At 35.9% G+C, this 16,703-nt stretch overlaps 1 protein-coding gene across 1 annotated transcript in view; it reads left to right on the forward strand.

Moving 5' to 3' along the window:
* PIK3C3 (phosphatidylinositol 3-kinase catalytic subunit type 3) overlaps positions 1-16,703 on the forward strand; it is a 147,594-nt gene that overhangs the window by 17,428 nt on the left and 113,463 nt on the right. The gene's annotated exons all lie outside the window — the stretch shown is intronic.

A 16,703-nucleotide genomic window follows, 5' to 3' on the forward strand; every position in this document is an offset into this window, starting at 1 on the left:
TTTATAGGCTGCTGTTCTTGTGAAGCTTACGTCTTAAATGTAGGAAAATCTTAAATTGTTTTTTTAAGAACAGCATTCATTTTGAAAATGAATATTATGATTCATATAATAATGAAATTCTAAATTTGAGGGGGAATAGGCAGAATCAAGAAATATAAAGCTGTATGGTTGTGCAATTTATCCACTTTGGTTCTCTTGTATTAAACAAATTATTTAGGCTTCTATTCACATGTTTCTGATTCCCCCCCTTTTTTTTTGATGCAAGGTTCAAAAATAAATCTTGTAACACCTGATTGACATTTGTCCAACAGCAGTATATGCAGCATTGGAATTTGTTTGAACTGGACTTTTTAATGCAGCATAATGTTATAGATAAATTTCTCATTTTTATCTTTTGAATTTTATGGTAGGAGAAAAAGAAGTTACTTGAAATGATTATCTTTATTATGGTTGAAACAATAGCCCCTAAGGAGTTGTAAGGGTTCATATTTATTCTTTTGATTACCAGTGTACTTTTCCAAATTTAGAGCTAGTGACTAAGCATATACAGAGTTAAATGATGAAGAAGGCTTCTTAACATTTTTGTTAATTTGGTAACAATCATGAATCAGTCTAAATTCTTTATGTTGGAGAGGATGGCAAGTTGGGACCTACTTTTTCAAGAGATCATTATTAAACTTTATTTGATGACTGTATTGCCCAGAGTGGCTAACAGTTTTCAAGTGAGTTCTTATGCATTTGTTTCTAAATCTTTAAAATGAGGATAAAAATTAATGTCTTTCTGATACAAATTGGAGATGAACTCCTTTCAAAGTTCTTTGTCCCTAATAGAATTCTACTTTTTGCTTCTGAGTGCAGTGGAGACTTAAGAGCTTGCTGTGCGTTAGTGTTTAACTCATGTTCCCCAGAGACTAAATAGAAACCATAAAAAAACAGTAATTTTCTTAACAGGAAAAAGGCATCATGTTTGTAGTGTTTTTAAAGGAATTGCTCTCCCTTTGGAGGAAGCTTTTTAAATTTTGGGGCACTTGGGCTAAGATATTTCATTCTTCTCTATACAGCAGTTGGTCATGCTTTTTGAGTTTTCAGAATCTGTTATATCCTTGCTGCTGTTGAAGATTGAATGTGTTTTATAAATTCTTTGGCTTGAAGAAATTGGAAACTTGGGCACTTGGAAGCACTTTTCAGTGGGAAGAGCACTATAGTAAGAAGGAGAGATTTGGCCATTCCATAAATTCTGGGAAAATAATTTCTAAGCCTGTAAAACAAGAAATTTAGAATGGATGAGTTCTGAGGTCCTGTGTGCCTGTTCATATTCTATGATTCTACAAGTACTGAAATAGCAAATAATAGGCTTTTTTTTTTTGTCTTTTTGTCTTTTTGCTATTTCTTGGGCCACTCCTGCGGCATATGGAGGTTCCCAGGCTAGGGGTCTAATTGGAGCTGTAGCCACCGGCCTACGCCAGAGCCACAGCAACATGGGATCTGAGCCGCGTCTGCAACCTACACCACAGCTCACGGCAACGCTAGATCGTTAACCCACTGAGCAAGGGCAGGGACCGAAGCAACCTCATGGTTCCTAGTCGGATTCGTTAACCACTGCGCTACGACGGGAACTCCGCATTTTTTAAATTACATGGATTTTATTGTAGTTACCACCTTAGTGAAAATAAAATGTTCAGTCATCAGTGGGCAATTGTGATTCTGTTATTCATGTCATTCCTTTTCTTCTGTAGTAGGTATGTTTAGAGTAAAGCATTTTCAGGACCTCCCCTAATGAGAGTGATCTGATTATGCTCTTAGATTTTGTTTTTTGTTTTCGTTGTTGTTCTTATTTGATTAGTGCTTGCCTCATTAGTTATACTTTTCATACTGGCTACTTGAGTATTTCACTTGCCTTATACCAGAAAAAGTATAATTTTCTATTTTTTTTTATGGTCTGAACTTCTAAACTTACCAGGGAGAGTATGTTTTGACACTTGATATGTTCTGAATTTAAAATTATACTTTGGTATTAGTTTTATTCTTAAAATTGTGCCACAGTAGCTCTCTACTTCCCTTCTTCTCTCCTCCTGTTTTTTTCTGGTTCCATATTTAAAAGTGTGTTCAGTTAGATTGTCATTCTTTTTCTCAAGATATTTTGAAATGGTCTTTGGTACAATATACATTTAAAATCTGGTAAAATCTGGTAAGGATTGTCTGTGTTCATGTTTCCATTTCCATAAAAGGAATAGATACTTCTATTTCTCACATAATCATTTTAAGAAAAGAAATGAGCATTCGAATAGAGGAGGTTAAATGGTTAGGACTGAGTGGTTTCTTGTTGCACTTTGATTTTCCAGCCTGTGAATTTACTATAATTGTTTCTAATTGTTGAGAGGGTGTCTTAAGAGTAAAAAAGGTGTATTTTAATCTTAATTACAAAGTGTAGTTATTATACATTGTACCTAGGAGCCAAAATAAATAGCATAGTGACATTTTCCAAACTATAGTGTGAGAAAGTTTATTCAGTTGAAGAACCGCTTTAGTCTTGGCTGCCTGGGGATAGTGATAATAGTACAAGAGGGAGGCGAAATGAAGATGAACTATTTAAATGGCCTATGAAGAAACTGATGTTAGGTAATTATTAAGTTAAGAACCTCAAACTCAAGATGGACTAAATATTATTATTCTGACTTATCATTCAGCTTTGAAAGTTGAATTATAGCTGCAGTATGAGGAGTTCCCGTCGTGTCTCAGTGGTTAACAAATCTGTTTGGGAATTATGAGGTTGCAGGTTGAATCCCTGGCCTTGCTCAGTGGGTTAAGGATCTGGCGTTGCCATGAGCTGTGGTGTAGGTCGCAGATGCGGCACAGATCCCAAATTGCTGTGGCTCTGGCGCAGGCAGGTGGCTACAGCTCCAATTAGACCCCTAGCCTGGGAATCTCCATATGCTGCGGGAGTGGCCCTAGAAAAGGCAAAAAGACAAAAAACAAAACAACAACAACAACAAAAAACTGCAGTATAAATAAGTGAAGTTTAAAAACCTGATTTCTAGGTTTAACATTTTTTTTGGTCAAATCTGAAAAAATGATTTTACATCATTTTGTGAACATATCTAGTTTTCCTTTGAGAAAAAATCGAGTATGAGAAAAGGAAACAAAACTGAATAGTGTTCAATTTAGTTCTTATTTTTTAAAATTTGCATTTCTTCGGCTTAGTAGGGAACAAGAAGAAAATGAATGTATCAAAATATACTTTTTTCCTTCATCTTACTCATTGTCTTCTTTCCCATCTCTAAATTTCTTTTTTTCCCATCTCTAAATTTCTTGAATTAATTTTTATTAGTATAGTGTCTTTATGTTTGAATTTCTTTGTGAAAATAATCAAAGGCCAGACCTCTTGGGCGTTTATTACACTTTGTCCATGACCTGGCCTTTAGTGATTGTGAGCCTTACTTGAGCAAATTTTCCTATTGTTCCCATCTGCTCCATTTTTCAGCTTGTCATATTGTAAGCATTTTATGGCTAAGATGCATGTCCACCTGGGGTTTTGGATGTGACTACCAGGCTTTAGTGTGTGATTTATATTTGAACGCATGTCTTTAGACAGGAAAGGTTAGTGCAAAAGCATGCTTCTCCACTGTCTCCTTTTCATTTTTGCACCTCTGCTTGATGCCTTTGGAATGTGCTTTAGTTTCTGTCAATTTGATTAAGAGGAGGCAAAGAAAAAGTAACAACTAGATGAAAAATGCTTTGTGATGTGTGTGACACAGATAGGTTGGAACTGTTAGGCAGAGTATATAGGTTAGCATTACTACAGAAAAGTAGTGGTAAGATGTGGTGATGTTTCAGGCAGGCCCTCAGAGTGCCTACATGGTGTCACTCTGGGTCCAGGATCCAGACTTAGATTTATAGCAATAGAAGTGGATTTTTTTTTTTTTTTTTTAGTTCATCCAGGAATAGTAAGTATCTTGAAAATAGGTTCATGACAATCAACTCAAAGAGTTATGAATAATCTAGAGCTGTACAGTCTAATAGCTACAATTCACTTGTGGCAATTTTAGTTAAAGTTAAATTCTGTTGCTCTGTTACCATAATCACATTTCAAGTGCTCAAATAGCCACATGTGGCTAGTGGCTACCTTGTAGACAGTGTAGATATGGAATATTTCTGTTTTTGCCAAAAGTTTTATTATATAACACTGGTCTAGCATACCAATTTACTAATTTGTATGAGTAACCATATTATCATTCTGGTAACCATATTACTTGTGTCTGCTACCCAGGACAGTTTATCAAGGCAAGTTGGAAGTTAAATTAGCTTTAGAGGTTGTTAACTTCTTAGTGAGCCATGAAGGAGCCTGAAAGAGCTAGAAAGTTTTGTAATAGTATCTCTCAGTTTGGGAAAACCCTAAAAGGACTTTCTCACCTTACTTTATCTTTCTAGTTGCAGGGTTTCTTGGGTATGCTGGCTACACAGTTTTAAATATTAAGGAATTATCATGATCACAAAATAATCTATTACAATTGAGATTAGAGTAACAGGAAATTTTCTGGTTATATAATTTTGTGAAATAAGATTGAGGCTATTTATTTTAAATTATTTTAAAATAAGTTAAAACACTTTCCCTTGAAAGAAAATATTTTACATTGAATGCACTGGATTGAATGGGTACTTGTTTTGAAAAATGAAGTAGAGGAGTTCCCTGAGATTTTTATTTTAAGTATGTGGACAGAGCTGCTTTATCTCCATCATTATCACTTGCTATGTTGAAGGCACACTTCTAAATGTTGAAGATTAAAAGAAGTCTATTATTAGGTTGAGGCTATTATGATTATTGCCATTATGAATAATAATAAGGGTTAGAATAATAACCTTGCATGTATAAAATGCTGTAATAGCTCTAAAACCCTTTAGCATGAACTAAAATGGATATGTGGTTAAAATCATGACTTTGAAAACCATTTCTCATTCAGATTCCAGTTGTGTCTTCTTTAGTGGTAATCTTGAATTAGCTACTTAGCCTTTACTAAGCCATGTATTCCTCATCTGTAAATAGGAATAATGGTTATATATACTTTTTTGAGTTACTATGTAGGCTAAATATAAATGAGATAAAATATTTAAAGGATTTAACATATTGTGGGGCAATACTGAGCACTACTAAATGTTAGATGTTGAACTCAGTAACAGTTAACAACAACTGAAGCCATAACTGTTGTTTGTATAACACTGGTTCATTCATGGCACAGATATGTAATGGGTGCTCACTCACTGTTTACCAAGTTACTAGGCAGCATCCTTTAGCCATACTCGAGGACCTAAGGAATATGCATTGTTTTGTTTCATACTCTCCTATTTTCTAGTCTTAATCTTCTTAATAAGAACAGCATTCTCTATGCAAGGAAATTCTTCACAATCACTAAATCTTAAATACATGACTGATACTTATCTTTGGAAAGACATCTATGTAAAGGATGACTTTAGGTCTTTGTTCTAAAACCTACTGTTTACTTGAAAAGTTACAATAAATCACTTAATTTGTCTAAACTTCCTTTTTTATGAGGTTAAAGACAGTGTACATTTCATGAGTTAAAAAACAATGTTACAAGTCCAATCACTATTCAAACGAGGGCAAATAAGATAAAGTAACAGGTAATATTTATTAGTGCTCAGTATTGTCTCACAATATGTTAAATCCTTTGAATATTTTATCTCAAGGCAGAGCCTTGAGAATAGTCTATTATGTATATTTCAGGCTATAGGCAACCTTCTTTTACAAATATGCAGAGCCAGCTTGACTAAGCACTTGCAGCAGAGCAAAAGATTAGAGCTAGAGGAGTAGATCCAATATGAAGGCAGATTTGTTCTTCTCTGTTGCATTACCAATGCGTAAATTAAAAGCAATGGAGGACAGTTACTCTTAAGATTTTTTTCACCCATAGATTTCAAAGGAGTAAGGTTTAGGAGGCAAGGAAACATGAATGTTGAAAAGGATATATATGTTGTTCAAAGAAACAATGTGATAGGAATGTCAGGGTACAGAAACATGTGAGACCACTTTTCTAAGCATAAAAGACAAAAATAGATAATGATAAAACTGTGGAAACATTTTTGAACCTTGGAGAGGAAATGGCTGGTAGTTCTTGGTGTGATCACAAAAAAATGATGCAGTTGATTTATTCAGCATACTTTTTTTTTTTGGTCAAATTACTGCTTGATTATAGTATAATTTTTCAGAAGCTTAAGGGAAAAAGTCACAGCTACTTTAGGACTAATTATAAACACTGTAGGACAACCAGTTGGTGAAAGAGGAATAACAGGAACTTAGGAAAAAGCTAGAGTTGTCACATATTTAGGGATTGAAACTATAGTCAAGGAATGAAATAATGGACCAAGTTATAGGTTGGTCTTAGTTGTTTAAAAAAACAGTTCTCCACAAGTTTGGAGAAAGGCAAGACATTTCACCAGTGCAAGAATCTACAAGAGAAAGTCCAAGAGAGACAGTGATTCTCAGATGATTTCAGTTGAACTTAAGAAGGGATTATGAAAAGAATTGTCTGACATTTGTAAGGAAAAATCCTTAAGGATAACATTATATTCATATTTTTACTCTCCCAGCTGCCTTTCCTCCTTACCTTCATTTATTTTCTTCCTTCCCTCCCACTAAAAGCTTATTGAAGAATTAGTTTTGTGTTAGGGAACCTAATTGAGTTAGTTGACTTTCATCTTTATCAAAGTGCTCTTCGGTGTAGGAGAGTTAACCAGGTAACTTGCCTAAGTGGTAATTGAACTCTAAGACTGGTAAAAAGAGGTAATTAGAAGGCATTCGTTGACTATAGATTCATTCAGTTTTCCCAGTCCTAGCAAGTTAGATGTCTGGATTTTAAAATTATGAATGTATATGTTTAAAATTTTTTGCCTTTATTATAAAACAAAAAAAAAATATGCAGAATAATGCAGTAGACAGCTATGTATTCACTGGCAAAACTGGACATATATTAGCATTTTACCTTATTTAACATTTTTTAAAGAGATTTTAAAAAAATCGCAGATATTTGTAAAGACTTCATTCTTTCATTTCAATTTGCCTTTTTAAAGTTAATGCTACTTTTAGTAAGATTAGATTAACATATACACACAACTATTTATAAAATTGATAACTAACAGGGACCTACTGTATAGCACAGGGAAATCTACTCAATATAATAACCTATCTGGGAAAAGAGAATGGATATATGTATAAACTGATTCACTTTGCTGTGCACCTAAAACTAATACAATGTTTTAAGTCAGCTATGTTCCAATAAAATGTAAAAAAAACAAAAACCCTCAAAACATCAACAAAAAGTTAATGCTATTTTTGAGATTTATCCATGATAGTCTATGTAGTTCAAATGCTTTCATTTAAACTGTGGCATAGTATCCCAGTGTGCAAGCAAGTCAGTTTATTACATATTTTCTCAATAAGCTCATTTTTTTGTCCTATTATTATCAGGGCTGAAATGAATATACTTGTATGTATCTCCTTATGGCCATAAGTGAGTTTCTTTAGTGTAGAAATCTAGGAGTAAAATTGTCAGATTTCCAAGATGAAGAACTACACCTTTTCTGTTTGGTTTATTTCTAAATTTCATGTAGTTTTTGTTGCTAGTATAAGTATCTTTTAAAGATTATTTTTTTAGATCATAAAAAGAGAATAATAGGAATTTTAAAATAATAACTAATTTCTGTTTATTAATCTTGTATCTAAAAACATATATGAAATCATCATTTGTGATACTCTATCAAGAGATGATTTCAGCTGAACTTAAGGGCTTAAGAAAGTGCTAGTTTATTTTACAAAACTTTATATGATGAATGTTGAAACTTACCAAAAAATTTTTGGGAAATTTTTTTTTTTTGTCTTTTTAGGGCCGCCCTGCGCGGCACATGGACTTTCCCAGGCTAGGGGTCCAGTCGGAGCTGTAGCTGCTGGCCTACGCCACAGCCACAGTAACGTGGGATCTGAGCTGCATCTGCTGCCTACACTATAGCTCATGGCAAACCTGGATCCTTGACCCACTGATTGAGGCTAGGGATCCAACCTGTGTCCTCATGGATCCTAGTCAGATTCGTTTCCAGTAAGCTACGATGGGAACTCCTGGGGAATCCTTTTGACTATATGCTATTTTTCTCTTTAATTTAATGTGCAGGAAATGGTTAACATAACAGTCTTGAAATACCTAATAACGTAATGGATTATACTAATAGATATTAATTGCTTGATTCAGTTTGCTTGTTTCCTGCTGAAAATCCTATCTTTATTTACAATTGAGAATTGTCTATAATTTTCCTTTCTTTCAATTTCCTTTTATAGTTTTGCTATCATGTTCATTTGATTTCAGCAGGTTTTGTAGCTCCATCCATCTTATAAAACCACTTGAGTTTGAAGAAAGGGGAATAATGGGGGAAGAATTACTCTAACCAATATTAAGGCTCACTTTATATAGCTATAGTAGTAAATAATATCTTGTTATTTTTTGCATTTTGATTCCTTGATTTATGTTTTATGCTTCTTCAGTATTTTATTTTGAAGCTTTTTTTTTTTTTGGCTGTGCCTGTGGCGTGCAGAAGTTCCAGGGTTAGGGATTGAAGCTGCACCACAGCAGTGGCAGTGCTGGATCCTTAACCTACAGTGATACCAGGGAACTCCTAAAATATTTTTTTTTCAGTATTCCATTATCTGAATTTCTAGTGTATGTATTCTTTTTTTTTTGTCTTTTTTTTTGCCATTTCTTGGGCCGCTCCCAGGGCATATAGAGGTTCCCAGGCTAGGGGTCTAATTGGAGCTGTAGCTGCCAGCCTACACCAGAGCCACAGCAACGCGGGATCCAAGCCGCGTCTGCAACCTACACCACAGCTCACGGCAACGCCGGATCCTTAACCCACTGAGCAAGGGCAGGGATCGAACCCTCAACCTCATGGTTCCTAGTTGGATTCGTTAACCACTGCGCCACGACGGGAACTCCTGGTGTATATATTCTAGATATTTATTATGATTATTAACTTTAGCTTTTATTGGATTGTAATTTTAGATCACAGGCTCATCTTTTTCAGGGCTTACCTTCCTAAACTGTTGTACATATTTTACTGCTACTTCACATTTTTAGCTTTGTTGTGGGAGGATTTTCAGTTTATCTTAGTCTTTCACATTACTGAAACTGGCAATCAAACCCAATGTTATTTGCTTATCTGCTCTTGATGTTATGATGTTAGAGGTACTTAGAGAGGAGACATTGGAAAACAAAGGTTGGCAAATATTTTGATTTTTAAAATGAGATATAAGAAATGGATTTTGTTATAGGCTAGGTATCATTCTTGGTTACAAATCCAAGAATACAAATCCAAAACAATAAAAATGATCTTTTGTGTAGATTTATTTTCTTAAGTTGTTTTGTTTCTTTGTTTTTTTGGTTCACATCTGAGGCATATGGAAATTCTCAGGCTAGGGGTTGAATTGGAGCTGTAGCTGCCAGCCTATTTCACAGCCACAGTGATGCCAGATCTGAGCCATGCCAGATCTGAGCCATGTCTACGACCTACACCAGATCCTTTAACTCACTGAGTGAGCCTAGGGATTGAACCCACATCCTCATGGATACTAGTAGGATTCTTAACCCACTAAGCCATCATGGGAACTCCAGACTTTTAAAACCAGTACCCACATAATGGTATTTATAGTTAGATACTAGAAAAGTGAGGAATGTGGTACATTCAGGGGAGGTGTTTTGAAAATTAAAGGCATTACCTTTTATTTTATGCTTTTAAAAATTAATAGAACAAAGCTGATGAAAGATTTAAATAGTAATGAGGTACAAAATAACTGGGTAGAAAGACTGGCAGTCAGAACTCCTCATTTATTGCTCTCACAGTGGCACATTGATTAACCCATTATTCCTGTATTTGGGGAAATTTTTCATTGATAAAATGTGGTCAGTTGGACTCCATTCTTTATGTTAATTGTAGGAATTATAGCAGTGTCATCATCATCATCATCATCATCATCACTATCATCATCTCAGAGACTGTTTTCTTTACAGTAGTGCAAGTTGATTAAGTATACATTTTTGGGGTTCTAAATACATTTTTACCTTGAAGTAGCTATATGAAATCATTTTCATGAATAAACTGATGTTCTGGGTAAAACCAGTTTAATAAGATAAATTATTTAGGATCAATAAATGATCTGTCCCCATTGTAACTATATAATTTACTGTTTTCAGAATATAACACTAAATTCCTAGTGTTAATTTTATGTTAGGATTTTTTTGGGGAAAGTTGGTATTCTTTGTAATGTCTATACTTGATTAGATCTCTTTACATTAAAAAATGTGTCCTTTTAGCCACATCTAAATCAATGAAATTAGTACATTCCCTCACTCCATACACAAAAATAAACTCAAAATGGCTTAAGGACTTTATATAGTCCATGACACCATAAAGCTTTTCTTTTTTTTTTTTTTACTCAATGAATTTTATTACGTTTATAGGTGTACAACAATCATCATAACCAAGTTTTATAGCATTTCCATCCCAAATCCTCAGTGCATCCTCCACCCCCAACCTGTCTAATTTGAAAACCATAAGTTTTCCAAAGTCTGTGACTCAGTATCTGTTCTGCAAAGAAATTCATTGTGTCCTTTTTTAGATTCCACATGTAAGTGATAGCATTTGATGTTGGTATCTCATTGTCTGACTGACTTCAGTTAGCATGATAATTTCTAGGTCCATCCATGTTGCTGCAAATGCCATTATTTCTTTCCTTTTAATGGCTGAGTAATACTCCATTGTGTATATGTACCACATCTTCTTTATCCACTCCTCTGTCAATGGACGTTTAGGTTGTTTCCATGTCTTGGCTATTATATGTAGTGCTGCAATGAACATTGGAGTACGTGTGTCTTTGCGAGTCATGGTTTTCTCTGGGTAGATGCCCAGGAGTGGAATTGCTAGATCACATGGTAATTCTTTGTTTAGTTTTCTGAGGAATCTCCATACTGTTTTCCACAGTGGTTGCACCAGTTTACATTCCCACCAACAGTGTACTAGGGTTCCTTTTTCTCCACACCCTCTTTAGCACTTATTGTTTGTAGACTTTTTGATTATGGCTATTCTGGGTGGTGTCACGTGGTACCTCATAGTTGTTTTGATTTGTATTTCTCTAATAATGAGTGATCTTGAACATCTTTTCATGTGTTTTTTTGGCCATCCATATGTCTTCTTTGCAGAATTGTCTGTTTAGATATTCTTCCCATTTTTTGATGGGGTTGTTTGGTTTTTTGGTATTGAGCTGCAGAAGATGCTTATAAATTTTAGATATTAATCCCTTGTTATTCATTTCCTTTGCAAATATGTTCTCCCATTCTGTGGGTTGTCTTTTTGTTTTGTTTAGGTTTTCCTTTGCTGTGCAGAAACTTTTAAGTTTAATTAAGTCCCATTTGTTTATTTTCGATTTTATTGTCTAAGAGGTGGATCTGAGAAGATGTTGCTGTCATTTATGTCAGAAAGTGTTTGGCCTATGTTTTCCTCCAAGAGTTTTTAATAGTATCTGGTCTTATATCTAGGTCTTTAATCCATTTTCAGTTTATTTTTGTGTATGGTGTTAGGGAGTATTCTAGTTTCATTCTTTTACATGTGGCCATCCAGTTTTCCCAGCACCACTTATTGAAGGGGCTGTCTTTTCTCCATTGTGTATTCTTGCCTCCTTTGTCATAGATTAGTTGACTGTAGATGTGTGGGTTTAATTCTGGGCTTTCTATCCTCTTCCACTGATGTATAGTTCTCTCTTTGTGCCAGTACCTTATGGTTTTGATGACTGTTGCTTTGTAGTATAATCTGAAGTCAGGGAGACTGATTATTCCAGCTCTACTTTTATTTTTTCAGGATGTCTTTGACTATTCTGGGTCTTTTGTGCTTCCAAACAAACTTTAAAATATTTTTTAGTTCTGTGAAAAATGTCCTTGGTAATTTGATAGGGATTGCATTGAATCTGTAAATTGCCTTAGGTAGTATAGTCATTTTGATAATATTGACTCTTCCAATCCAAGAGCATGGTATGTCTTTCCATCTATTTGTGTCATCTTTGTTTTCTTTCATCAGTGTCTTATGGTTTTCAGAATACATATCTTTGGTCTCTTTAGGTAGGTTTATTCTTTTGGATGCGATGGTCAACGGAATTGCTTTCCTAATTTCTCTTTCTAGTCTTTCGTTGTTAGTATATAGAAGTGCCTATTTCTGTGTATTAATTTTGTATCCTGCAACTTTGCCAAATTCATTGATGAGCTCTAACAGTTTTCTGGTAGAGTCTTTAGAATTCTCTTTAGTATCATGTCATCTGCAAATAGTGATAGTTTTACTTCTTCCTTTCCAATTTGGATTCCTTTTATTTCTTTTACTTCTCTGATTGCTTTGCCTAGGACTTCCAAAATTATGTTGAATAGAATAGTAGTGGCGCGAGCAGACATCCTGTCTTGTTCCTGATCTCAGCGGGAATTCTTTCAGCTTTTCACCATTGAGAATGATGTTCCCTGTGGGTTTGTCATATATGGCCTTTGTTATGTTGAGGTAAGTTCCCTTTATGCCCCCTTTCTGAAGGGTTTTTATTAGAAATGTGTGTTGGTTTTTGTCAAAGGCTTTTTCCACGTCTATTGAGAGGATCATATGGTTTTTATTCTTCAGTTTGTTAATGTGGTGTATCACACTGATTGATTTGTGGATATTGAAGAATCCTTGCTTCTCTGGGATAAATCCCACTTGATCATGATGTACAATCCTTTTAACATACTTTGGATTTAGTTTGCTAGTATTTTGTGGAGGATTTTTGTTTTGCATCTGTGTTCATCAGTGAAATTGGCCTGTATTTTCTTTTTTTGTGATACCCTTTTCTGGTTTTGGTATCAGGGTGATGGTGGTGGCCTCATGGAATGAGTTTGGGAGTGTTCCTTGCTCTGCAACTTTTTTGGAATAGTTTCAGAAGGATCCGTCTGTAAATGTTTGATAGAATTCGCCTGTGAAGCCGTCTGGTCCTGGACTTTTGTTTGTTGGAAGTTTTTTGATCACAGTTTCATTTTCAGTATTTGTGGTTGGTCTGTTCATCTTTTCAATTTCTTCTAGGTTTAGTCTTGGAAGATCGTATTTTTCTAAGAATTTGTCCCTTTCTTCTAGGTTTTTCTGTTTTATTGGCGTATAGTTGCATATAGTAGTCTCTGATGATCCTTTGTATTTCTGTGATGTCCATTGTGACCTCTCCTTTTTCATTTCTAATTTTATTGATTTGAGTCCTCACTCTTTTTTTTCTTGATAAGTCTGGCTAAGGGGTTATCGATTTTGTGGATCTTTTCAAAGAAGCAGCTTTTCATTTCATTGACCTTTTCTATGGTTTTCCTCCTTTCTATTTCATTGATTTCTGCTCTGATCTTTATGATTTCTTTCCTTCTACTAACCTTAGGTCTTGTCTGTTCTCTCTCTAGCTGCTTTAGATGTAAAGTTATGTTGTTTCTTTGAATTTTTTCTTGTTTCCTGAAGTAGGCTTATATTGATATAAACTTTCTTTTTTTTTTTTGGTCTTTTTTTTGTTGTTGTTGTTGTTATTGTTGTTGTTGTTGTTGTTGCTATTTCTTGGGCCGCTCCCACGGCATATGGAGATTCCCAGGCTAGGGGTCTAATCGGAGCTGTAGCCACCGGCCTACGCCAGAGCCACAGCAACGTGGGATCCGAGCCGGGTCTGCAACCTACACCACAGCTCACGGCAACGCCGGATCGTTAACCCACTGAGCAAGGACTGAACCCGCCACCTCATGGTTCCTAGTCGGATTCGTTAACCACTGCGCCACGACGGGAACTCCTAAACTTTCTTCTTAGGACATCTTTTGCTGCAACCCATAGGTTTTGGAGTGTCATATCTTTGTTGTCTTTTTTTCTGCGTATTTGTTAATTTCCTCTTTGATTTCTTCAGTGATCCATTAGTTGTTTAGTAGCATGTTGTTGAGCACGTGTTTGTGTTTTTTTGCAGATTTTTTTCTTATTGATTTCACTCATATAGCATTGTGGTCAGAAAAGATACTTGATATGATTTCATTTTTCTTAAAGTTACTGAGGCTTAATTTGTAGCCCAGGATATGATCAATCTTAGAGAATGTTCCATGTGCACTTGAGAAGAATGTGCATTCTGTTGTTTTTGGGTAGACTGTTGTAAAAATATCTGTTAAGTTCATCTAGTCTAAAGCTTCATTCAGGGCCTCTGTTTCCTTGTTGATTTTCTATTTGGTTGATCTGTCCATTGCTGTAAGTGGGGTGTTAAAGTCCCCACTATTATTGTGTTATTGTTCTATTTGTCCTTTTAAGGTTGTTAGCAGTTGCTTCATATATTGTGGTGAACCTGTGTTGGGTGCATAGATATTTAAAAATGTTATATTTTCTTCTTGGATTGATCCTTTGATCATTATGTAATGACCTTCTTTGTCCCTTAAAATATTCTTCATTTTAAAGTCTATTTTGTCTGATATGAGCATTGCTACTCCAGCTTTCTTTTGATTCCCATTTGGATGGAATATTTTCTTCCATCCTCTCTCTTTCAATTTGTATGTGTCCCTAGAAGTGAATTGGGTCTCTTGAAGACAGCATGTATATGGGTCTTGTTTTTGTATCTATTCAGCCAGTCTATGTCTTTTGGTTGGGACATTAGTCCATTAACATTTAAGGTAATTATTGATATGTATGTTCTTATTGCCATTTTATTACCTGTTTTGGATTGTTTTTGTTGGTCTTTTTTCTTCCCTTCTTCACTTGTTCTCTCTTATTGTGGTTTGATGGCTATCTTTAATGTTGTATTTGAGGTGATTTTTCTAATATGTGTATCAGTTGTGGCTTTTTGGTTTTCATTTATTCTGAAGTTTTGATATAGGAGTCTGTTTTAAGTTCTTAGTCTGTTAATTGCATCTCCAGTGTCCTGAATTTGTACCCTCCTCTTCTCACGATTTCTAATTTTGGTAGCATAATTGTGTGCGGATGATTTCCTATCTTTACTGTATATATGCCTTTACTGATGAGCCTTGTCATTTGTGGTATTTTTGTTTCTGATTGCAGCCTTTTCTTTTCTGCCTAGATAACTTCTTTTAGTATTTGTGGTAAAGCTGGTTTAGTGTTGCTGAATTCTCTTAGCTTTTGCTTATCTGTGAAGGTTTTGATTTCCCCTTCAAATCTGAATGAGAGCCTTGCTGGATAAAGTAATTGTGGTTGGAGGTTCTTTCCTTTCATCACATTAAGTATATTGTGCCACTCCCTTCTGGCCTGCAGAGTTTCTGCTGAAGAATCTGCCATTAACCTTGTCTGGGTTCCCTTGTATGTTATTTGTTTCTTTTCCCTAGATGCTTTCAATATTTTCTCTTTGTCTTCAATTTTGGTCAGTTTGATTAACATGTGTATCATGGTGTTCTCTCTCTCTTCTCCTTCTGCCATCCCTATAATATGGATGTTGGCGTTTAACATTGCCCTGGAGTTCTCTGAGACTCTCTTCATTTCTCTTCAGTCTTTTTTCTCTTTTCTGTTCTGCATCAGTGATTTCCACTAGTCTGTCCTCCACCTCACTTATTCATTCTTCTGCCTCCTGTAGTCTTCTGTTGGCTGCTTCTAATGAATTTTTTATTTCAGTGACTGTATTTTGCATCTCTGTTAGCTTAAATTTTAAATACTATATTTCTTTGCTCAGTGTTTCCTGCAAATTATCCATCTTTGCCTCCAGTTTATTTCCAGTGTTTTGCATCATCTTCAGCATCTACAGTCTAAAGTCTTTTTCCTGGAGGCTGAGAATCTCCTGATCACTTAGTTGTTTTTCTGGGGTTTTTTCTTTCTCCCTTATCTGAGTTTTAGTTCTCTGTCTCTTCACTTTTATACGCTTTTGGTGTGGTGTCCTCTTTGCATACAGTAGAGTTGTAGCCTCTCTTAGTCTGGTACCTGCCCCCCTTGTGGCTGAAGTTGGTATGGTGGCTTGCTGTAGGCTTCCTGATGGGAGGGACTGGTGCCTGCCCACTGGTAGGTGGCAGTGATTACTCCCCCTTTGGTGGGTGGGGCTTTGTCTCTGGGTGAGATTAGAGGCAGCTGTGTGTCTGGGGGTCTTTAGTAAGCCTGTTTACTGATGGGTGGGACTGTGATCCCACCTGGGTTATTGTTTGGCCTGGGGCCTGTCAGCGCTGATGGTTGGGGCCATATTTTCCCAAAATGGCTACCTCCAGAGAAACACATGCTGCTGAATATTCCCAAGAGCTTTGCCTCCAATGTCATTCCCTCGCAACGAGCCACAGTCACCCTCTGTTTTCCCTGGAGATCCTTCAAGAACTACAGTCAGGTCTGACCCAGATTTCCATGGGGCCTTGGCTTTGCCCTGGGACCCAGTGCACATGAAAGTCTGTGTGCACCTTTTAAGAATGGGGTCTCTGTTTCCCCCAGTCCTGTGGAGCTCCTGCACACAAGCCCCACTGGCCTTCAATGCCAGATGCTCTGGGGGCTCTTTCTTCCGGTGCCAGATCCCCACACATGGGAGTTTAATTTGGGGCTCAGAACTCTCACTCCTGTAGGTGAGTTTCTGTGAAACAGTTACTTTCAACAGTCTGTGGGTTTCCCACCCAGGAGATACAGAGTTGCTTATATCACATAATCACCCCTCCTACCTCTTGATGTGGCCT

This window comes from Phacochoerus africanus, chromosome 8 (genome assembly GCF_016906955.1).
Source record: "Phacochoerus africanus isolate WHEZ1 chromosome 8, ROS_Pafr_v1, whole genome shotgun sequence".
Lineage (NCBI taxonomy): Eukaryota > Metazoa > Chordata > Mammalia > Artiodactyla > Suidae > Phacochoerus > Phacochoerus africanus.